At 46.2% G+C, this 23,770-nt stretch overlaps 1 long non-coding RNA gene and 1 pseudogene across 1 annotated transcript in view; one reads left to right on the top strand and one right to left on the bottom strand.

Moving 5' to 3' along the window:
* Positions 1-2,818: 2,818 nt before the first annotated feature.
* Positions 2,819-23,770, bottom strand: part of LOC140212921 (uncharacterized) — a 33,511-nt gene continuing 12,559 nt past the window's right edge. Inside the window, exon 3 of the long non-coding RNA XR_011889898.1 lies at positions 2,819-2,895. This is a non-coding gene — a long non-coding RNA (uncharacterized lncRNA). The remainder of the gene's footprint in view (positions 2,896-23,770) is intronic.
* Positions 8,064-8,731, top strand: LOC126528904 (uncharacterized; annotated as a pseudogene).

Raw genomic sequence — 23,770 nt, 5'->3', positions numbered from 1 at the left:
CCCTTACTACTTCCAGTTCCTCTCTACCTGTCGTAAAATGCTGTTCTCTTCCGAGAGCGTTAAATAATATTTTAGTTTTCTAGTTTCCATTATTTTTCGACCCATCCTTCTGCTTTGCCTCTCCAGGTCAGTGAGCATGCATTGCAATTGGTCCCCTGAGCTACTCAGCAAGGCAATCTCATCAGCGAATCGCAAGTTACTAAGGTATTCTCCAACAACTCTAACCCCCAATTCTTCCCAATCCAGGTCTCTGAATACCTTCTGTAAACACGCTGTGAATAGCATTGGAGAGATCGTATCTCCCTGTCTGACGCCTTTCTTTATTGGGATTTTGTTGCTTTCTTTGTGGAGGATTACGGTGGCTGTGGAACCGCTATCGATATCTTCCAGTATCTTTACATATGGCTTATCTGCACCCTGATTCCGTAGTGCCTTCATGACTGCTGAGGTTTCGACTGAATCAAACGCTCTTTCGTAATCAATGAAGGCTATATATGAGGGTTGGTTATATTCCGCACATTTCTCTATCACTTGATTGATAGTGTGAATATGGTCTATTGTTGAGTAGCCTTTTCGGAATCCTGCCTGGTCTTTTGGTTCACTGAAGTCTAAGGTATTCCTGATTCTATTTGCAATTACCTTAGTAAATATTTTGTGGGCAATGGACAGTAAGCTGAGCGGTCTGTATTTGTTCAAGTCTTTGGCGTCCCCTTTCTTATGAATTAGGAATATGTTAGCGTTCTTCCAAGATTCCGGTATGCTCGAAGTCATCAGGCATTGCGTATACAGGGTGGCCAGTTTTTCTAGAACAATGTGCCCACGATCCTTCAACAAATCTGCAGTTACCTGACCCTCCCCAGCTGACTTATCCCTTTGCATAGCTCCCAAGGCTTTCTGTACTTCTTCCAGCGTTACTTGAGGGATTTCAAATTCCTATAGACTATTCCCTCTTCCGTTATCCTCATGCGTGCCACTGGTGCTGTATAAATCTCTATAGAACTGCTCAGCCACTTGAACACTCTCTTCCATATTAGTATTGATATTGCCGGCTTTGTTTCTTAACGCATACATCTGATTCTTGCCTATTCCTAGTTTCTTCTTCACTGCTTTTACGCTTCCTCCGTTTCTGAGAGCATGTTCAATTCTATCCATAATATACTTCCTTATGTCAGCTGTCTTACGCTTGTTGATTAACTTGGAAAGAACTGCAAGTTATATTCTAGCTGTAGGGTTAGAGGATTTCATACATTTGCGTTTCTTGATCAGACTTTTCGTCTCCTGAGATAGCTTACTGGCATCCTGTCTAACGGAGTTAGCACCGACTTCTATTGGACATTCCTTAATGATGGCCATAAGATTGTCGCCCATATCTTCAACACTAAGGTTCTCTTTCTGAGTTAAGGCCGAATACCTGTTCTGTAGCTTGATCCGGAATTCCTCTCTTTTCCCTCCTACCGATGACTCATTGATTGGCTTCTTTTGTACCATTTTCTTCCATTCCCTCCTCAAGTCTAGGGTAATTCGAATTCTTACCATCCTATGGTCACTGTAGCGCACCTTGCCGAGACCGTCCACATCTTGTATGATGCCAGGGTTAGCGCAGAGTATAAGGTCTATTTCATTTCTAGTCTAGCCATTCGGGCTCCTCCACGTCCACTTTCGGCTGTCCCGCTTGCCGAAGAAGGTCTTGATTATCCGCCTATTATTCTGTTGTGCAAACTCTACTAATAAGCCTCCCCTGCCATTCCTAGAGCCTATGCCCTATTCCCCCACTGACTTGTCTCCAGCCTACTTCTTGCCTACCCTAGCATTGTAGTCGCCCATCAGGATAGTGTATTTTGTTTTGACTTTACCCATCAGCGATTCCACGTCTTCATAGAAGCTTTCGACTTCCTGGTCATTATGACTGGATGTAGGGGCGTAGACCTCTACGTCCTTGAATTTGTACCTATTACTAAGTTTCACAACAAGACCCGCCACCCTCTCGTTAATGCTATATAATTCCTGTGTGTTGCCAGCTATATCCTTATTAATCAGGAATCCGACTCCTAGTTCTCGTCTCTCCGCTAAGCCCCTGTAGCACACTACGTGCTCGCTTTTCAGCACTGTATATGCTTCTTTCGTCCTTTTAACTTCCCTGAGCCTTATTATATCCCATTTACTGCCCTCTGATTCCTCCAATAGCACTGCAAGTCTCGCCTCACTAGATAACGTTCTAGCGTTAAGCGTTGCCAGGTTCAAATTTCAATGGCGGCCTATCCAATATACTTATTGTTAGCCAACCATCTACATTAATGTAACTTCCCGTCGGTTAACGTCGAGATTTTGTCGGACAGCATAGAGATATCTTTTGACCTTGCGTTCGTGTGACTTTTGGTACTCGCCATTTAGCCCATTTATTTCATGTTCTTAATAGCGGAGCTGCTTTTGTTCAATTGGAATGGTCAAAAGTGCTTTCTGCATGAATGTTACCATTCGGGATCTCGAATCATTTTCTGGGCGCATTTGTCAACGATCACACAGTCACCCAGAACAATACGATTGATATGTTTATAAGAATATAAGCTTGCTTGTTTGCATAGAAAACTGATCAATAGAATATACGATTGTAATTAAACGCCTCTTTCATCTCACTGAGACCAAGCTTTGTTATCGAAGTTGGTGGTGGAGCAACTGCAGATGTATGAGCTGGCAAAAGTGCGATCAACATACCACGAGTAACGCGGTGATGGGTACCTAGGTGGTGCTTACCTGGCTATAAAGATCCATATACAGTGTTCGTCTGACCGTTTCGCCTGTCCGGTTGCGGTACTGTGATCGGACACACCTTATATTCGAGTGGTTTAATGCGGAGGAGAATCCCACGAGGTAGATATCAGCTGAGGTGTTCGCAGGCTGCGGAGCGAATAAAAGTAATTCAGCAATAAAGCACGAATGAATAGCGCAGCAGAAATGAAAACAGGTACGTTAGCACAAAGTTATTGTATTGCGAATTGCATATGGTACACAAGAGCTGGTTGCCTGGGGACATTATTTAATACGAATGGCCTGGTAGGCGACCGTCTACACTCTGATGAGATTAGCGATAAGAGAATATGCTAGTAATTGCTTATTTGTAACTGGGAACGTGGCAATTGATAAAGGCTTATTAGGAACTGGGAGCCATGATATTGAAATTAATTATCGCACCAAAAATGTCACACTTTCGCGCGAAAGGCGAACAATCGATTAAGATAGCAAAATAGTGGACAGCTATACGAAGTAATCATACTGGTTTTATTGGCGGTGTCAGGTTGTAAACATAAGTGCAAAATCGCTCCGTTCGTTTCATCTTAGCTAACTACCATCGCACTGCTAGTGTTACAATAATGAAGAGTACTCTTCAAATTCTATTATTATCTCTTCGCAGAAAAGAATCACGCATTTCCCTTTTTCATAAAATCTACTACCACAACGCATCTCTTCGCCCTCTTTGGATCCAACCTGCGCCTTATTATTCGGCTCGTCATGACCACTTACATAAAGTTAACGTACCCCGCCATAACACCGTCGCGTGCTCACAATCATTCCTTCCTAGGACTTCAGTCGACTGGAACAATCTTCCTACATCATTAGTAAGCATCAGTGACCCCACTCGTTTTAAGAATGCACTGTTCAACATAAAATAAGGTATGGTGGGAAATGGCATAATTATGTTCTTATTCGTGAACATTGTGTGCTTGCTAAAGTGTATTCTTTCTGTATTTTCATATTATATAAGTCTCTGTTATTTGTTATGAATGCATTACTACTTTTTTCCTATTGCTTTTTTTCCTTGAAAATTCCTTTAACTAATCCTGTATTTTTTACGCTTGGAATCTATTCTCGCCCCTCCCCTCTGCATGCAATGTACAATTATGTACCTTGAGGATATCACAAATAAATAAAAATAAATAAGCATACTAACTAACTTCACAAACATCGTGTCACGTGCGCGCAAGCAAACATGAAAACGTCTTAATCGATGACCGCGGAAACTCGCTGTGAAAACTCTCCAGTGAGGGAACGCGTCAGCAGCAGCCAGCAAATTGAGCTTCTTGCAGCCTCTCGCCGCAACTAGGCCGCAGAAACACAGCATACTCGTCCCGGACCCTTGCGCGCAATGGATGACGGCGGGGTTCCTGCCCGGATTCCTCCGTCGCGAACTTCTTGCCGCCTCTCGCCGCAACTAGGCCGCAGAAACACAGCATACTCGTACCGGACCCTTGCGCGTGATGGATGACGGCGGGGTTCCTGCCCGGATTCCTCCGTCGCGTATGCTAACTTGAGCTGCGATCGCCGTATCACACTCGTACTTTCATTCGCAAACGCAGCATACGGTGCGCAGTGACGATTTTATTGCCCTTGGACTTTATACGGAACCTCACGGCGACTACAATGGCGATAATGCTCCTGCAGTGTCAATATAATTGCTATCGCAATACAACATGAAATGACCGGCATCTGGCAGAACATTTCTAAACGCCACCGGCAGCTCACCAGGATTAGCTATAATAATCTTATTTTGTGCATTCTATCAAAATTAATTAGGTTCGTGAAAAGCCAAGGACGGGCGCTATAATAGTGTATAAAAAAGAATGAGTGTTACACTATAGCACTGAAAGGTGGCAATAAGTATTATACAAAATGAGAAAGTAGTTGTTATTCTAAGGGGAATTAGAAAGGTGATGATATATGGGTTATATTGGTGCAAGGACTAGTGATTTCCAAAGAGCACCAAGAAAAACGGCATGAAGCAGTCTATGAATTGGTATATGAGAAATGGTAATCGTACTATGGCTACACAGTGGCCTAAAACATTCGGTGTAATTGGTATAAAGTATATAGACACTAACATAAAGACATTGACAAGTAATGTGGGCTATCATCATGTACCCACTGGTACATGTACCGTCATGTACCAGTGGGTGATACAACTAAATGTGTCACTACCAGTGCCACAGCCGCCTCACCAGGACACTTGAGTGCAAGGGCCTAGAGGCATGTGCCTTACAGTACTACTATTGCAGCAGCAACCCCCTAGAGAGAGAGCATGCTACTAATCTCTAAGGCTGATAACGTACAACAGAATGTCAATAAAAATTATCACTGCTTCGTGTAGAAGGACGATTCTGCGCAGAGAATAAGTGCGGGATGAGGGGGTATACATCAATGATATGCAAGAGAACATGTTTTTTACGTTCAGGTTCTACTGGCCGACACTTTAACAAGATGTGGAGCTCGGTCAGCCTCTCGTCGCATCTACCATAGTTGGGATGTTCAGTAGCAGTTAAAAGATAGTAGTTAGCGCCATATATGCGCACTATACTCAGTCGGTAAAAAAGCACATCACATCCTGGTGTCTTTAAGTAATGGTCATATTACTTATAGGATTTAATTACGTGGATCTTTTTCAGGGTTTCGGCATCCCACGATTGTTGCCAGTAGCCCCAGTCTTTTACGCAGGAGTGGTTTCAGATCTGCCGCACGTGCGGCTCGGGACAGATTGCTAGATTTTTCTGCGATGTCTTCAGCCAGGTAATTTACGAGCACATTTCGATGCATGATTCTCTGCCCAAGCACCAAACATATTACTACGTGTTGCTTAGATATATAAACTGTACATCGCAGCCCACCAAGGTTGTTCATTATGCGATTTTTATGCTTGTGTAGCGATCTTAGAGCATTCACGGCACCTAAGGAGTTTGTAAATATAATTGCTTTTGGTAGCTTCATTTTGCTGATATGCAAAACAGCCACCATCACTGCACATGCTTCTGCAGTGAAGATACTGGTTTTCAGGTGCAGGACGTCAGATTCTGTGAATGCTCGACCAGAAGCTGCATATGAAATGCCGGAAGGGGACTTGGAAGTGTCCGTGTAAATTTATGGGCAAGAGTCCTTCCACTGGAGCTGGAGGAAGCGCATGCGAATGTGTATCTCTGGAGTATGTTTAGTTATTTCGACAAATGGCATGTGACACCCTATTTCCTGCCACAGACATCGCGAAAGCGGCTCCTCTAGAGCAATGATTTTATTTGGTATGGAGTGCAACGTCCACGTCCGCTCTCAATTTTCTTACACGCAGGGAGAAGGGAGCTCACACAGAAGTTCGGTCATGAAAGATTGTACTACATGTATCTTAATCGCAGCATAGCACGGGTGTTCACATTTTAAAATTACATAGGAAACTAGAATAAGTCCTTCGCACGTCAAGAGACCATTCATTTGATTCTACATAGAGCCTTTGTATCGGATGTTTTGAAGGCAGTGATCGCGAGTTGGATACCTAAATGGTGCGCAGGATCTGGCATCTTGAGGCGCTGGGGGCGGAAGATTGGTAAACTATGGCGCCGTAGTTCAAAAGCGAGCCTATAAGGCTCTTGTGCAACACCATGAGGCCTTTCCTGCCAATGCGCCCTCGTGTGTACTACAGGAAATTAAGGATATTCATTGGTCTTAGGCAATTACGCTAAATGCCCTCCTCGTTCCAGGGGAATCCAATTGGGTATGTCTATATACGCTTTAAACGCTTTCTAAAGTGAATTACTAGCTTCGAGACCCATATTACCCGTTTGGGTACTTTAAATTTTGCGCTCTGTGCAATAGATGGCGCTATATTTCTTGGCGGGGCCGCCGCATAGAGAATCAAACATGGTTGACTCCAGCCCGCAAGCACGTTTTAGTCCGCGCGGTAAGTACAGTTTTATTAATTGGCCATATGGCACTTCTTTAAACTTGGTAGCTCCGATCACAAAGATGACACACCAAAGCCATGGCTGTGACATGTTTAGTACGAGTTTTGAAGGAATCACAGATACTAGACGTACTTACATTTCCTGATATCCGATTGGGTACTTGGGGACTCAGTTGCTCTATTTGAATATACAGGCAAGTACCTCACACATAAAGAAATTCAGGCTCTTTTGGAGCAGAGTGAGCATGATTTGTCAGATTGTGATGACCCAGAGTGGATGCATACTCCCCACAAGATTCGAACAAATCTGACGCGCAAAGCAGCAGTTCTGCTGACCGTGTTGACCAAGTGAACCAGACTTCAACCACACGTTGCTTGTGGAAAACTAAAACGTACCAGCATTTGTCTTTACTTTTTTATCGCATGCATGTACACTTCAAAATAGATATCTCCCTATAAAATAAATTGCAGGATTTCTTTAACGGAAACTGTTTTTTCTTTTGTCCAGGTTCACCAGTGTGAACTTCGGTGGAGTCGGAGCTGATACCAGTGCGCAAGAATTAAATCGCCTTACATGAACTTTTCAGCGTACTTCCCAGGAGACTTTTGAAATCAACGTGCTCCTCAGTCTAATCTGTATTTTGTTGAAGAGAGGGGCGGTAGATCCGTTAAGACGAATGCAAAAGAGTTGCGGACCATTGAAGGCATTGATATTTTAATGGGTCTCCTGAATATGGTACGAGTATGCATGTACTGGTCACGCTACTTAACTGTAGAGGTAATCACGAATGCAATGCAGCGCGACAGGTTGTTTGAGCTTCGAAGTGACCTGCACTCTCCTGACGGGCTGTCTGTAACAGACAAACAAAACCACAGGGTCTTCCTCCTGGAGCCAATCGTTCAGCTTTTCAGGAAAGCATGCCTGGAGCTACGTCGGTCAGGAGAAATCTACATGAACGAGCAAATGATTGCTTTCACTGACATGTACCCATTGCGGCAGTGTGTCCCAAGCATCTCGAACCCTGTTGACCTGAGCAAGGTTGTGCTGGCGGCGTCTGACGGCTTAGTTTTGAACTTCGCAGTTTACTTCGGGAAAGGGGCTGTTCCTGATGAGGAATTGAAGGAACTGTGCCTTGGGAGAGCCGTTGTAAAGAAACTCACTAATGCGGTGAATCGACATGATGACACCTATCTCTTCACCCGATAGGTATTTTACTTGAACAAAACTACGGGGGAGGTGTTCTATAGGAGTCCGCCTAGTGGACTCTCCCTCTCGGCTACTGCTGATTAGTTGGGGTCGCTCGTCTCCTCGTCGCTCGCACAGCTGCATCTAATCAGCAGCGGCCCAATGTTACAGTCCACTAGGTGGACTCTTACAGAATACCTCCCCTGGACGGCTTGCTCTGGAGGAACATCTTTTACAGGACCAATCAAGGCCGACCGCAGCAATGGCGGAGCACCACGAGTGCGAAATGATGGGTTCATAAAGCGTGTAGAGTCCTATTTTAGAGTACGCAGTGACCACAAGCTTTGTCTGGTCAAATTGAAGGATAATTCAGTCATTTTGTGGTCCACCGCATTAGGACTGAGCCAGAAGGTAAGTGCTTAAGGTGTTCAAAGGAAGCAAAGAGAATCGAAGTCGCTCAAACCTGACATTGTAGCGCAATACAAGGAACACATTCGTCGTGTCGACATGATTGATCGCTATGAGGCGTAATACACGATCTTGGTGCCCAGTAAGAAGTGGACTGTGCGCTTTCTTTATGTATTTTTTTGGACAAGGCATGCTGCAACAGTTGGGTGGGCTTCTTGATGGACTGCTAAACGGCCATGGTTCCTAAGAAGGATAGGCTAGATTGGCTGCGATTCAAAACAAACATAGCTAACGTGCTCATGAAAGCAGACCTACCCAATTCAGGCGGGTCTAAATTGAATGCAGAAAGCGATGAGGATTCCACTGCACCTAAGGGATACAAGAGATTTCTCTCCCACCGGGAGCGGTGCGCTACGAAATGACTGAACACTTTCCTGAGCATGCCAAACTCAAGTTCCGGATTAAGTGTCGGAACTCTCAGTGTAAGGGGAAGCAGCGAGTGAAGTGCCAACAATGCGATGTGTTTCTGGGCCCCTAAAGTAGAAACTGCTTCTTCGAATTCCACGCGCCTTAATTCGCAGACTACCCACTTGGGTACTAGCAAACAAACTAATTTATGTTGGATTTCTTCAGCTGCAGAAAATTTTTTACGCTTCTTGTTCCCTTTTGTATTGAATGAAGAAGTTTCAAGAATTGTTACCTCCGGACTGAGGTGGTTATAGTTTACGTAGGGAAAAAAGCTAAACGTTTTGAGTGTAGTACGATACCTCAGAATTGATGTTCTCCGTTCAGAGGTACGTGTGCTCCACGAAGTTGACTATTAGGTTCTCGGACCAGGCATCTCTTTCTTGTGAACAAGACACAGTTCCTCTTTGCGAAATGTAGGTTAACACGATTTTCATTCGCCCATTTAGACAGCTTGTTCAGACGTAGCTGGACTTGTCACTCACAGGTAAAGAGGTTGCATGAATTGGCTCTTACATGCACGTCGTCAACATATGTGGAATAAGATAGGCTAGCAGGAATATAAGGGCCTAAAGCATGCATTCACGAAAAGAACGGTGGTACCAGCACAATTGCTGCGGCGAGTCTCTCAATGCGCTGCGAGACAGTATAGACGAGTGCTTTCACTTAAGTTGGTCGCTAGTGCTGCCACAAGGCGTCAGCTTGTACAATGCATGGGTAAGGTGCATTCCCAGGCGCGATTCTCCAGGCGCGAGAATCAGTTTCCTGGCTCTGACATTCTCATAGCGGCGATAGGTATCTCTGCCGCAACGAGCAGTCGCACTTACGGTCAGCGAGTGCAACTAACAGATCACGAGTCGTCTCTTCAAAACCAGTCACTACCATGCGTGCGTAATGCACGAGGCGTTGTAAGTACAGCTCGCGTAAAATTGTAGCTCACCCAGTAACTAACGCAACCCGTGCAGCAGTTGTGGCTGTCTCTGGTCACCGAGTTCTTTGGAGAGGAGCTGTTGGAGCCTACTTTGTTTATATGGCGTGAGGCGCATGCGTCTCAGGTCCTGGTATGCTGTGGCCTAAGGCGCACTGTATTGATGTCTATGGTATTGGCGATTTCGGTGGGTAGTGCGGCGACGACGTGCATGTATTTTGCTCTCTGTGAAGTGATCCGCCAGAGTTGAAAACGGGCATCTGCTTGCATAAACCAAACTCCGGGATTCGTAGGCAAAAAGCTGGGAAACTGAAGCTCTACGGCGACGGCAGGAGGCATATCTCGGGCGTCGTCTCCGCCAGCAGTAGTAGGAGCAGTATCGTCCATGGCTGATCTTTGAAAAAAGTGCAAAAGTCCCGGGTCGCCACCTGTTGGGAGCTCGGTTTGGTGGAGGCAAGGAATACACGTTTTGCCAGCTTGAGAGTGGAGAGCGACTGGCTTTATTCAAAAGCAAAAGCAGGTTTTGCCGAGTGGCTGTGTAGGCGTCCCGGTCGGCGGAGCTACCTCAGTTCCAGGAAAAAATAGCGGGCAATGACTCTGACGACGGGGCAAGCCGAAGTAAACTGGCCGAGGCAATGACACCCACAGCGTAGAGGGGCGAACGTAGTGAGAGACTGTCGCTACAAATGCATTCATTCGTAAAAGGCACTCCAAGCCACAATCGGCAGATAACAGTTTTCTCGATTCGGGGAAGTCCAAATTTAATGCGTAGTCGAAGAGATGGGTCCTGGCGGTGCAGTCTAGAGTGCCGGAAACCTGGAGCGTTCCACATGGATCATATGGCATCACGCGCGAGTATGCGAAACTTTCTTGCTGCATCCGTTCTTGACAGCGGGATGGGCTTCTTCCCAGCATTCTTGTGAGTCATCCTAGCAGCTTCATGGAAATATTCGTTGCCCATGATTCCGCAATTGCCTGGGAACCACTGAACAGTGAAATTATGACCTTTTCCTCCTAGTTCGTAATATAACCGACGCATTTACAGCACAAGTTGCTCTTGTTCTCCACAACGTTGAAGAGATAGCAGACAACGCAGGGCTGCCTTCGAATAGGCAAGCATTCTCCTACGTCGTGGTAGATCTTCATGGATCATTTGAATACCGCTGCGAAGTGCAGCAACCTTCGCGGCAGTGGATGTCTTGCTACGAAAAATTCTAAATTGAATGGTCACGGCCTTTTTCGGGGAAGATCACAGCTCTTGTAGATCCGCCAACAGTTGTCGAGCCATAGGCGTAAATGTGAAAATTTTCCATGCATGCCTCGTGCAGCATCAGTAGAGATAGCTGCCTGAGAGCTGACGATGAGATCCCTGCCTTCGTTCAAGTTCCCGATAGCCAGGTTCGAACTTGTGTGTGAGCGAAAAACCAAGGAGGTGATAGCAGACTCTCTGCAGGCGTCTCATCTCTCGAGAGGCTGCCACAATACACCGATATCTCCTCGCAAAAGGAGGCACTCGGCCGGTTTTTTGGCAACGCGGCGAGGTGGGATAAAGGGGGCGGGCAATGTGACTCATGCGTGCTCTGAGCACTTCAAGTGTACTGTGAGTTCTGGATGGGTAATCTTCAGCTATCGCAATTAGTTATGATGTCTATGTGCAGCGTGGCAATCCAAGACAAACCCTGAGTGCTTGTGCCTGTGCATTCTCGACTGTGCAGGTGTTTCTTCTACTGTGATAGCTCAATATGGGTGAGCTGTACCTCAGATTCCTGAGGAACAACGCCCTGTAGGGTTGTAATGTCGCATATACTGACGTGCCCCACGTTTTCTTTCGAAAAAATTAGAAAAGTGTTAAATGGCCTTTATACATTTCTACAGGTAGGCCACACAGGCACTCCAGCTGAGGTCTCGATCAATGATCATCTCTAAGAATCTGTGCATCCTCGTGTAACAGAGGTTTTGCCCATTGACAGATATGGCGTGAGGCACCGTAAGCCTCTGCGCAAAAGCGACCAGCGCGCATTTCTCCGGTGAAATCTGGAAGCCATATGCTATAATATACACCGACCGTGAAGTTCTGGTTTCTTGAACCTTCGCGGGCACCTCAGGACGTGTTAAACTTGAAGTACACACACAAATGTCATCGGCGTACATTGATATTTGAACACTTGGTAATTGTTCCACTGTTCAAGGCTCAATAATATTGCGGCTCAAGACGCCTCCTTATGGAAGATCATGGTGTGTATAGTGCTCAGAGTTCGGACCGTCATTGGTCTGAACATAAAGGACCTCATCGTAACTAGTTCCTTGTCCACTGGTATATCGGGCCACCAAGGCCATCCCATTCAAGAGCATCAGGTATGGCGGCATGAACGAAGTTATCATAAGATCATTTTAGCTGCAGAAACATAGCTACAGTTAACCAGTTACATCTCCTTTGATACTGAATGGTAATGACCACATTAATGACATTAAAAATGGAACAGCGGAGACGTCAAAAACCGACCATAGTGTTTGGATAAACTTTCTTGTGTCCTAGGTACCACTCCAATCTGGCAGGAATCATGCCTTCGATCACCTTCTCTACGCAACTAGCCAATTCGATTGGGTGGCATGACGTGAGCTCTAGTGGGGACTTGCCAGGTTTGTAGAGATGTACCAGGCGGCTGGTCTTCTATTCTTGAAGGACGTTTCCATTCCGCCATGGTTCATTGCATATTTCCAGCAACGCATTATCGCTCGCTGCCCCAAGTGGCACAAGATTCCGTAAGATATGCCATCTGGTCCACAGGGCCCGATTAAAAAAAATGAGGGCCCTGGGTTAATGCGCATGCAGGCCCCGTTTCCCTATACTGACCCCCCTGTCGCTTGCTACGCTACTGGAAATATGCCATGTTTTATTTTAGTTCCACCAAATAAAGAGAATGATGTGCGATCAACGGTATTAATACTATTGTTATTATTTTAAGGAAAACAACAAACTTACCTGAAACGCGTGCTGTTGTAAACACCAAACGATATGTTCACTTTGTGATTAGCCTGCATTCTATTTCCAGCAAAAGCTAGGCTTTAAGGAAAAGTTTAGTGCCCTGAAGACGAACCGGAACGTAGAAAAGAGCACAGAGCTCAGATGTCGATCCTTCTGAAGCTAGGCTTTGTTTGCATCACTAAGTTTAATCCGGTGAGGAGACGCATGGTTGTATCCAAAACATTCTTTATTAAAATTCAAGCATCAGATTGCAGTAATTGTTATACACGTTGCTCTATAAATATGCAACAGATATATGCAATACTCAAGGCAATAGAAAAACCATAAAGTGCACTTGAATACAGATAAAAATTACCAACTGTAATTACAAAAAATTATTTGAAAATATTTTCGTTAAAGGTAAGATAAGCAAGGACGACACCAAATAAACGTGGCACTATGAAAAACAACAAAAATACAGTTCTTTATAAGCGCGCTAAATATCACAAGAAGAAACAAGAGACGAACAACGAAGATTTACTTATTTTGAATTACACGTCACACAGTTTCATTGGCAACGTGGAGGCTCGGAGGCGACACAACAAACTTATTGGAACTGTTCGTGTATAGCGCAAACAGTTCTGTTTTAAAATGGCATCTTTCGCGCTTTCGCTTTGGCGAAATGAGATATAATCTGTTCGATTGACAGATTGCGGAGGAGGTAACTTTCAATAGACATAATAGCAAGCGACTTCACCTTGTCATCAAGGAGGTTCGAACGAAGGCGATTTTCTATCAGTGACAACTTGGAAAGCGATCGCTCGGTCTGACAGTTGGCCACGAGTCTATGCTTAAGTCTACTCGCAAACCAATAGAAAGGTTCAGAAACACATCAGTAAGTTTTCTTTCGTGCAGCAACTTCATTATTCGCACGGGACTCGTGTCCTTGCACACAGAGTTGTGCAGAAAGTTCGCAAACTTAACGATTTCAGCGGAAAATCCTGGCTCCAAATGATTTTTGTAAGTTTTCACCAGCTTCTCAGCCTGCTGTGCCAGAGAGGCCTCGCTCCCAACTTCTGTCAGCAATTTTCAGAATCCGAACCTTTCGCATAGTTCAGGAGGTTTAGGTCGTCATCCCACAATACATGTTTTAGGTGTTTCCCCTTTGCCCCTCCTCTCCAGACAGCACTGGACAGACGGACTGACGGAAAAGCATGAAAACTCGTCCAGGCAAACGCACCTCGCCTCGGTAGAAAGAGGGCTCCGCCGGGGTGGCAGGGGATACCTGTTTTTGCAGCTCGACAAGCTCTCCCCAAATGATCAGGCTAAACGCATGTTGTTACATTAGGCGAGGGGCACCGTCTGCTCGTTGTGGTTTTCTCGCTTCATACATGACGCTCGAAGTTGCGTTGTCCATGGTTCCACATACTAAGCAGGTTAGAATTAATGCGTCCCCTTCTCCTACTGTCCGAGGTGAGGCCCTAGGCTGCAGCCCCCTTAGCCCCCCCCCCCCCCCCCCTCTTAAACCAGCGCTGCTGGTCCAGGCAACGACTGATTACACAAAGTAGGAGCCGCTTAGAGCTCCTAGATGGTGAAAGGCAGGTCCATGAGCAAATCCCGCGAATGCGGCATGATGTCCGTCCGAAGGGAGCCTCTCTGTGTTGACTGACCTGCTATCATCCTGCAGACATCTTCCGCTACCTTGATGTCTTCTCGATGTCGGAAAAGCGCAAGGGCGTTAAGCGGCACACGTTTTACGGGAAATACACCTAAGACTCGCACGGTTCTCCATATATAAAAAGAAGTTTTCGGCGGTCTAGAGATTCAAAAAATTGTGCCCCACGTTAAGGCTCAAGTTAGGCCATTCGCCGCTGGATTGTTTTTTTTTTTTTTGTGTGTGTGTGTGTGTGTGTGTGTGTGTGTGTGTGTGTGTGTGTGTGTGTGCGTCTAGCTATTATGAGATCATGTATAGATTTTGTGCGTCGGTAACTTCACTCCATATGCCGACGAATTGTACGGAGTCACTGCAACTCCACGTCGTGTTCTGAGAAGATCGGAGAGCTTGTCAGCGTGCACATCGCATTCTGCGTTGCTTGCTTGATCACTTGCTGAAGGCTAGAAGGGGAACCTTTGCGATAAGCTTCTTCCATGCTGATTTCGAATGAAGACCAGTCGATTCGCCGAATTGTGTTTGCAAATGACAGCTGGCGATATTATTGGGGATATGATTACTTCTATGCGTCTCAATGCCTTAGAACTGCTTGACATGAGTAGCAAGACGACGTGACACAAGTCACATGCCTAAGCGACTGCTGTCTGTTCAGCTTCGTAGAAAGGCAGGGTTCCCATCGTAAGGCCCAAACAGTCCATGATCAGATACAAAAGAAGCCAGTCGCTGGCCAGTTACGTTAATTTTCGAGCTTCCCCAGACAGGGTGGTTGGTGTTAAAGCCTCCTGTGATATTGCATGCACTAGGGGTTGCTGTCAAGATGTGTTCTAGTCTCTTGCTGTCAAACCAGGTTGATAAGGATAAGAAGTACCTATCAGTGTATTCCCCTTTCCGTAGGAGAAGGGAAAGGCGAAAAGAAGGAACGCAGCTTGGACCGCACCATAGGTATGATCTATCGATAAATTCTTGGCACTTCATCAAACGCACTCTGCGTAAAAGTAGACACCAGGCGGGCAGGTTCCTTGGCAGGCTGCGTACATCGAAGCACAAGCCAGTCACCGACCGCCGTCTCATTCTCCGCCTCATTCCTCTTCGCGCTTGCCTGTTCACTTGCGTTCGAAGGTTACTAGTTGGTTATATTCTGTTCAATACCGTGTCGTGTATGCTTGCGACGACGATTACGCCGGTGTCGTACAATTTCTCTTCGGGATGGGATTCCTCTTAACTTTTGTTTAAGAATCGCAATTTCTTTCTTAATTTCAGGGCCGTCCTTGGCTGAGGCATCAGGGCAGCCGTCACAATTATCGCACTTGAAATATATTGCGCGGCGGGCGTCCACAGTGTGCAACTCAATGCAGCGAGGACCAACTGTTCTCTTTGTACACACGCCCTTTATATGAGCAGTCTTTATGCAGTTATGGCACTGAAGTGGCTTGGGGAGGAATGGGCGAGCAGCATGTCGGAAAAATTGGCAGGCCCGAGTTAGTCATAGCCAAATCAATGTCGTAAATAATGCTCACCAGCTCTGTCCAAAGCTACAATGGTTAGTGTGCTAATGCTGCACAAATCTCTTATTCCCCGATGCTTGTCCAACACGCTACAATTTATCCCGTCCACAGAGAGGATATTTGTTGCGTGTTTAATCTGACATTCATTCGGCGCGATGCACGCGTAGAACATGGAGAAAGACTGCCGGTTAAGTGCTAGGAAGCTGATTGAGGAGTTCTCTGGCACGAAGAGGATGGAAGGCGGCCATCGTTCCCTTTTTGTCTTCATTGGTAATGTGCTCACCGGGAAAGGCACCTTGAGGATCCTTCTGTTGGCTTTCCCGCTCATAACAGACTCAAAGCTATCATCAGACGGGTCACCGCCTGCGACCGAGTACAGCTCGGTGTCCTCGCTGGTGCTAAACCAGGTACCTCGCTTCTTCGACGACCTTGCCATAGCTCACCTCTGACCGGGTGTCTCCGCAGTTGATTCTACTTCCATAGCCACAAAGTAGTGAGCCTCGCTGATGACCCCGTTAATATTGGACCAGGTGCGTTGCTTCCATCAAGAGCTTGCCATAGCAGACCTCAAGCAGCACGGGCCTGTGGAAGACTCCGCGTCTGTTGCCACGAAGCATTGAGCGACGTCCCCGAAAAACGGGGAAAATGGTGAAAATGCAGGAAAAAGACACATAATCATTCTATCAAAAATGCACTTCGTCCTCTTCCGGATACCGTTGAGTTTCCAAAATTGCCTTCAAGAATATAGCTATCCGCGCAGTCAAAATGGGAATGCGAAAAACGAAAGTGAACTTTAGAATAACATATGCATGCATAAACGGCGCAGCACACAAACCTTTTTTTAAAGCTGCAAAAAGAAACATACATTGATGACTGCAAGATGAAGCGTAATTTGAACTGCGAACTGCAGTGAAAATCAGCGCGTGTAAACGAAGCCAGAGCACCCCAGCGTAACAGCAGTGAAACCAGGGTCTCGTCCAGTGTGACCAAGCTCTCATCCAGCGTTTTCAGTGGTGTCTTAGTGACTGCCAGGGAGCGCTAGCGTCCGTGTGCGACCCAGTGTGAAGAAATGCTGGCTCTTCCGTAATCGAGAATAGATGTAAGCATGAAATCGCTACCGGCAAAGCAGATTGATTGGAGATGATCCTAGCCACAATCTTAAAATGCGTGTAGTACTTTTTCGCAACGGCACAGCCTACCACCCTACACTGCACAACAACGCACCACGCCATACTGTGCATTGGTTCATATATACGCAATAGTTTCCTGTCACAGAGCGAGCCTCATTGCTAGCCCCGTCTCAGCCAAACAGCCCTCCGCGGTGCGACGGACGCAGGTGGCTTGAATGCTGCCGGACGCTGCCGGGGATGCCGGTGCAATAAGCGCGTAGCCGACCTCACGAACCACTGGCGTTGAAAAGTGCAAAGGCAACTCTGTCAGAACTCTGTAAGAAACCTGTCCCCCTCTAAGAAACCATGCCTGAGCGCGAGAAGACAATCATATAGTGTGCCATCGTAGTGCTAACAAACACAAAGAAGAACATGGAAGCAATACTTATTGTAACTTGTTTTGGCAGTAACTAGAGTATGTAAAGCGGTTATGTACAGAGTGCCGGTGAACAAAGGCCAGATTTTCCTAAGTTCTGACTGGTTGCCCAGACGATCACATTTTGTTTTCGCAATGATGCCCGGATGTAATTGTTCCATTCGCGTCTTACTACTCTTCGACAGAAAACCCATCCGAAAAGTATAGAACCTAAGAGTGCTGGGATTCCATATACAGGAAACGGGTAGTGCCGGCATATCCCTATCCAAACTCAAGCACACGGTACGCAGTGCTACTAGTCTCGTTAACAGAATCGCATGTAGCAGGCAGGGAATGAAGGAGACAGGCACTCATAAACTGGTGCAAGTATTCGTGATAAGCAGAATCACTTACGCTCTCCCTTTCCAAGCCGCCCGACAAACCGATATCGCCCAAGCAAATCAACTGATGTGGATTGTCTGCAAAGTGGCACATTGCCTGACCGAAAACACGAGCACAGACCCCCTCAGCGAGCTGCGCATGACGAGCACATATGAAGAACTCGCTGCGACAACACTCATGGGGCAGCGCGAAAGACTCAGCGCAACACCCCAGTGGCGCTTCGTGCTAACACGACAATGCTATCCCCTATGCCCACAGTTCTGCGGAGACGAGACGACACTTATGTCATCTGATCAATGAGCGAGAATCCACGTAGACCCCACTCACGTCACATGAACCCTTTCTACCATGCGGAACGGCGACAAGCCCCAGCAGCCACCCTGCGCAAAAGGCAGGGGAACACAGACACCAACTTTACTACTGCGGGCTTACACCCCAGAATTGAGATGGCGACTCCCACTTACGCAGCGGTCGTGATGAACCAGAGGAGACTGATCGTAGCAGCGTCCATACGCACGACATTAAGCGCCATGACTGAATCTAGGGTAACAGCCCTAGCCATTTGATACGCTGAGGCCAGGAGCCAGTCGGCTTATATACTCACAGATTTGCAAGACGCCTGCCAACTCTTCCTTCAGGGAGTTTTACCTGCCCGGGTCGTTCGCCTACTGGGACCGAGCCTCCAAGTGTACCACAGGATAACCTGGTGTCCGGCGCGCACCGGTGTGGAAGGAAACGATCGGGCAGATCGCCCGGCTCGAAGTATAAGAGGCCGAGCCACGATATATACCGCTCCAACGGACGCCTCTCTGAAACCCGGCGGAACACCTAGAGACATATTTGAAGCCCAACAACTCGGAAGAAGTACCACAGCTTTACCTTATCCAAATCTTAACAGGCGACAGGGGAGGGAGTGGCACCGAATACAACAAACTCCTACCCACACTTACACAGACTCCGTGAATGTTTTCCAGAGAAACGCGACGACAAATGTCCGTTGTGCAACCCCACCCCGACACTTGAGGACATCACTTACCATTGCACGGAGCGTCTGACAGACGCCATCTCCCCTATATTTCACGACATAACCAGCAATTGCTCGTCGGGGGCGCAACTATCCGAACGGAAATTGGGAACCCTATTGGCGACCCTCGACTAGGCCTGGCGAACCGCAATAGCCAGCGGGGCCATGGAACAGGCGCTCCATCCGCAGTAACCAAGCACAATTATTATATAATTAAAGTTGTGTCTCTCCCTTGTCTTGAGTTTGCGGATAATAACTCAGGATTTTGGAACATTGCCTCTATGAGGTTAAAACGCGCTGGTTTCCTACTGGAAGGCACTCGAAGACGCTGGTTTTTGCATGAGGGAGGGCACGCTTATTCGAAGCGTTACTGTTTAACATGGAATGCGCGTAGAGTACCTGTGCTTCAAGTACAAAACTACCTATTTAGATAAGCCAGAAAACAAGGTCGTTGTCGATTGGACATGTTCAATAAGAAACATTGACGTTCATTGTCTTTTTCATTTGCTTATCCCATTAGCTGAAAAATATGTCTCAGTCTACACAGACTCCTCGCTTAGTTTACAAATAATTGCACAGTCTTGATAACACTTCACGAATACTATGCCTTACACATCAGAAAACACAGCTTGGGCATGCTGCGCTTGGGTTGTCACCGTCATTGTCGTCCTTACGCCTCCGTAGACTCTGCTGTTTCCTGCTCATTATATCAACGTTATTGGGCTACTACATAAATTCATAAAATTGCCTTCTTTTAATGCGAAAGGATTTCATGCCCCATTACGCCAAAATATGCCGTAGTCAGCGGCGTGACCGATAGATAGCGCCAAAAATTTCGACGGCGCAAAGAGTAAAGACGCGTCAAGAAGCGCTCTGATTGGCGTCATATTTCTCAGGGAGATTCCTGTTAGCGAAATATATAATGGCGTTGAAGAGAAAATTAGGAAATACCTGCCTGGGTGAGAATGGACCCCTGGCTTTCAGGGTGCCAGACGAGCACGTTCCCCCAACGCCACGGCGCCTCCACGGTTCCAACTAAGGGTGTGCCATTGCGTGCGTGATTGCACCCGTCACGTCCGAACCATCTGGCTGACTAAAAGTGTGGCCTATTGCGTGTGTAATTGGGTACATCATGCACAGTGAATGGGGATAAGGTAGCGAGCGCTACGTCATCTGTGTAAAAACTAAGCGTATCGTACGAAAACGCTTTACCAAACGCACCATATGCTTTCGAATTGCTACACGCAAGCAGTCTTAAGTGTATCTATCAAATTTTTATGTGCCCTAAATAAATAACAAGAAAATCAAAGAACGAACTATTCAGCCACAGTCCATAACTGCTGTTGATATTAAAAAATTTTGTAAGCATATTTGTAGCCAAATTCTTGTTTTACTTCGGCCGATGGCATACGTGGTCAAATGTAAATGTTGCTGTCGCCTGCAGACGCGTATTTCACGTGGCGCCTGACGTAACAGATGACTTAATTGACAATTTTCTTTCCGCGTGTTCATCCGTACGAGAGAGAAATATTCGAGGCTTATAACCGTGTTTTTAAGAACTACACTGCGAAAAAATATCATAATTTTCACAATTCATGCAAAGCAAAAATGTCTTAGGATACGTGCAGTCGCACAAATGATGCCCCACTGTAGGACCTTACTGTCAAATTCTTGCTAATGAGTTGCATAATTTCCCTGCCGTTCAAAAGTCACCGCGCGTTTTACAGGTTTGCTGCGCCTCCTTTATAGCTATATCCCACTCTCCAGACCATTTTCTAGCTGCACTGACGCACAAATTTTCAGACATTTACACACAGTTCTGCGCGGTGCCGCGGTGAACGTCATGCAATAGAATTGATGCGGTCTCGACAAGGATGAGTAGTGGCGCTCACGCGCGGCCTTCATTGGAATTGTACTTGTAAATAACGGCGTACATTTTGGCGCAGCCGTGCAGAAGCCTCATAGGCTTGAGCATTCCTTTGGTAAAAGTCTCACTATTTTCAGTAAAAAATGAACACTTTTCTAGGGCGCCATCCAATTAATATAATCTTTATCAAGACCTCTAGATTGATGCTGACTTGCTTTCTCTGAATTCAGATGCAATGGCTTACAGGAGTTTATCGGTAAGTAAGGTGTATAACAGAGTGTAAGACATTTTAGAGGAAAACAAAGAGGGTACAACATTTATCGGGGAAAGATGTGGCTGAACAGGAGCATGTTTGATAAAGCAATAAAAGAATTATTTTTCTCTCTAGAAAGGCGCGACGAAGGTACGCATTGCAGACGCTTTTCAATCTCTTCGCAATATAGCTGCAGCCGTGTAGCTTTAACACCGTAATATATAAAATACAATACCACTATCCCCCGCATCAGGTGGGTATAAGTGTTGACATCTGTAGCAGCTGTTAGTAACATATAGTTAAATGAGTTACCATCATTTCTAAGTATATTTATGATTTTCGGTTATGTGACAATGTAGTTTAAAGTCAGTGAAATGCCTTGTTTTTAAGTATGTTACGGGGATGTTACGAATAGAGAAAGACAATATTTACAATATATATGCAGGATGAGTCAGAGTAGTTAAGACAGCTGACCACCAACAACACGCAGCAGCCAGCATCTCCGATCTTCTTCTTCCTCTCCCTTCTCTTATTCTCCCGTAACAGGACCCCCAGGTGGCGAAGCACCATCTCGGCGCATGGTAGGCGAAGAATTGCGAGCGAAGTATGGCTTCAGCCGTGAAACGTGCACGACGTCGACAGGCGTCTGACTTTAGGATGGATCGACGTGTAGCTGCGAAATCTCGTAATTTACGTTGTTAACTTCACGTAGGACTTCATAATACCCTTTGTAGCGACAGAGAAGCTTCTGGGAGAGGCCGACCCGACAACATGATTACCAAAGGAGCACCGAAGCCCCTTTGGCGAACATACCGTCGCGATGGCGCGGGTCATAACGCTCTTTTTGTACATGCTTCAATGCTAACAAGCAAGCTTGGGTGACTTGACACGTCATGTGTGCGCGATCGATGACTTCACTTGCGTAATCAGTTGCAACACGTGGCACAGAAGGGAGGATGGTGTCAAACGGCAATGCGGGGTCCCGACCATACAAGAAATAAAAGGGTGAATATCCTGCGCTGTCATGTCGGGACGAGCTACACGCGAACGTCACTTAAGCCAGCGTGACGTCCCAGTCGCGGTGATCGTTCGAGACGTACATCGACAACATCTATGTGATTGCTCAGTTTAGACGTTCCGTAAGACCATTCGTTTGTGGGTGGTAGACGGCAGACAGCTTGTGCTCATTGGCACAAGAGCGGAGGAGGTCATCGAGAACTCGACGTAAGAACGAGCGGCCGCGGTCTGTAACTGTCGAGGTGCACCGTGGTGGAGAATGCCGTCGTGGAGGAGCAAATCAGCGACGTCTGTTGCGCGTACTATTAAACAACGCCTTTGTTATCGTATTGCACGTCGCGTAATCAGTAGCGACGGCGATCTGCTTATTTTCTCTAGTAGTCGTCGGAAAAGGGCCAAGCAGGTCAAGGCCTCAGCGAAAGAACGGTTCAGAGGGAACTTCAATTGGATGGAGTCTTCCGACAGGTGCCAGGGGCGGTTTCTTCGGGCACTGACACAATTCGCAAGTTGCGGCATAACGACGCACAGAGCGGCACAGACCCGGCCAGAAGAACCGGCGATGTTCGTGGTCGTATGTACACAAAACTTCAAGATGTCCCGCCATCAGTGCGTAGTGATGTTGTTCGAGAACGATGAATTCAAGATGATGAGGAAGGACAAGGAGCAACACGTGGCCGTCAGGGTTGATATTGCGGTGGTAGAGGACGCCGTCATGCCGCACGAACATGCGGCAAGTGCCGTATGTTCGTTGACCCATACCACGTTGACCCATACCGAACTTTCCGGTTGGCCCACCTCATAATTTTAGTTTACCGACATATACTATCGGTTTCTTCATGCATTCTTTATGGAACTCTATATATTGTTATGAGTAAGGTATCGCGCTCATCGCGTTGCGGACACAATTTACTAATGAAATTCTCTATCATCAAGCTTTTCTTTCTTGTTCTTTCTTTTTCGGGGGGGGGGGGGGCGGTCAATTGTTCCTTATCGCTTTTAAAGCTACTAATCATCTACATAATACTATTGTAACGATAAAATGTCTTCGCAAAATACGCCCATTTGTGCAGATATACGGCACAAACTTTACGCATGACAGATTTTGCTGGGGTACTCGTCAAAAAATACTTGCACATTAAATCAGAAATAGAGAATTAGGAACAAACTACTAGTTTTTTCCAATGCGCTTGAGTATTCTGAGTATAGCCTTTAAAGTACGATTGCTTAAGTGAGGTAGCCTGCCCCACTGCACATGTTCCCACCATTAATGTCTACATGGTGCCCAAGGAGTTGAAAATGTACCGCGCTTTTGCTCCAATATAGTATCTACGTGGACGCAGTTGACGGTCTTAAATATTCGAAAGGTATTCGAAAAATGTTCGCGTACACAAACAGTGACTATCCGATTCGAAGACCGAACCGGATAGGACCATATTCGATTCGTTATGCGAAAGAGTTTCGCTTGTGCACGCACCCCTAGGTGGAACTTTGCTACGGCCAAAGAAGCTTTAGGCCCACTTTGTGCTAAGCCTCAGCTAGATTTCATTCTTTACTACAGATGGACGTAGTTGCCTGCTCAGTAGACTTGGTTTAAGGGATAGTGTTTCTTATAATAATTACTAGAGGGAAGTGTGGCACTGCAATCCTTCATCCACCAGGGAAACAATAGTATTACGTGGATTTATTTGAACTTTGTACTTCTGGTTTCATACGTTCTTGTGGCTTTGTTGATTACGCCTTATGTTGCTTCATTTACGGAAATTTCAGACCAGGCTATACTTTTTGAAGTGTAGATGACTCTGCGCACACGCATTATCACAACTAAAGGCAGAAGTTGAG

This window comes from Dermacentor andersoni, chromosome 8, assembly GCF_023375885.2.
Source record: "Dermacentor andersoni chromosome 8, qqDerAnde1_hic_scaffold, whole genome shotgun sequence".
Taxonomy (NCBI): Eukaryota; Metazoa; Arthropoda; class Arachnida; order Ixodida; family Ixodidae; genus Dermacentor; species Dermacentor andersoni.
This window is presented reverse-complemented; position numbering and strand designations above follow the sequence as displayed.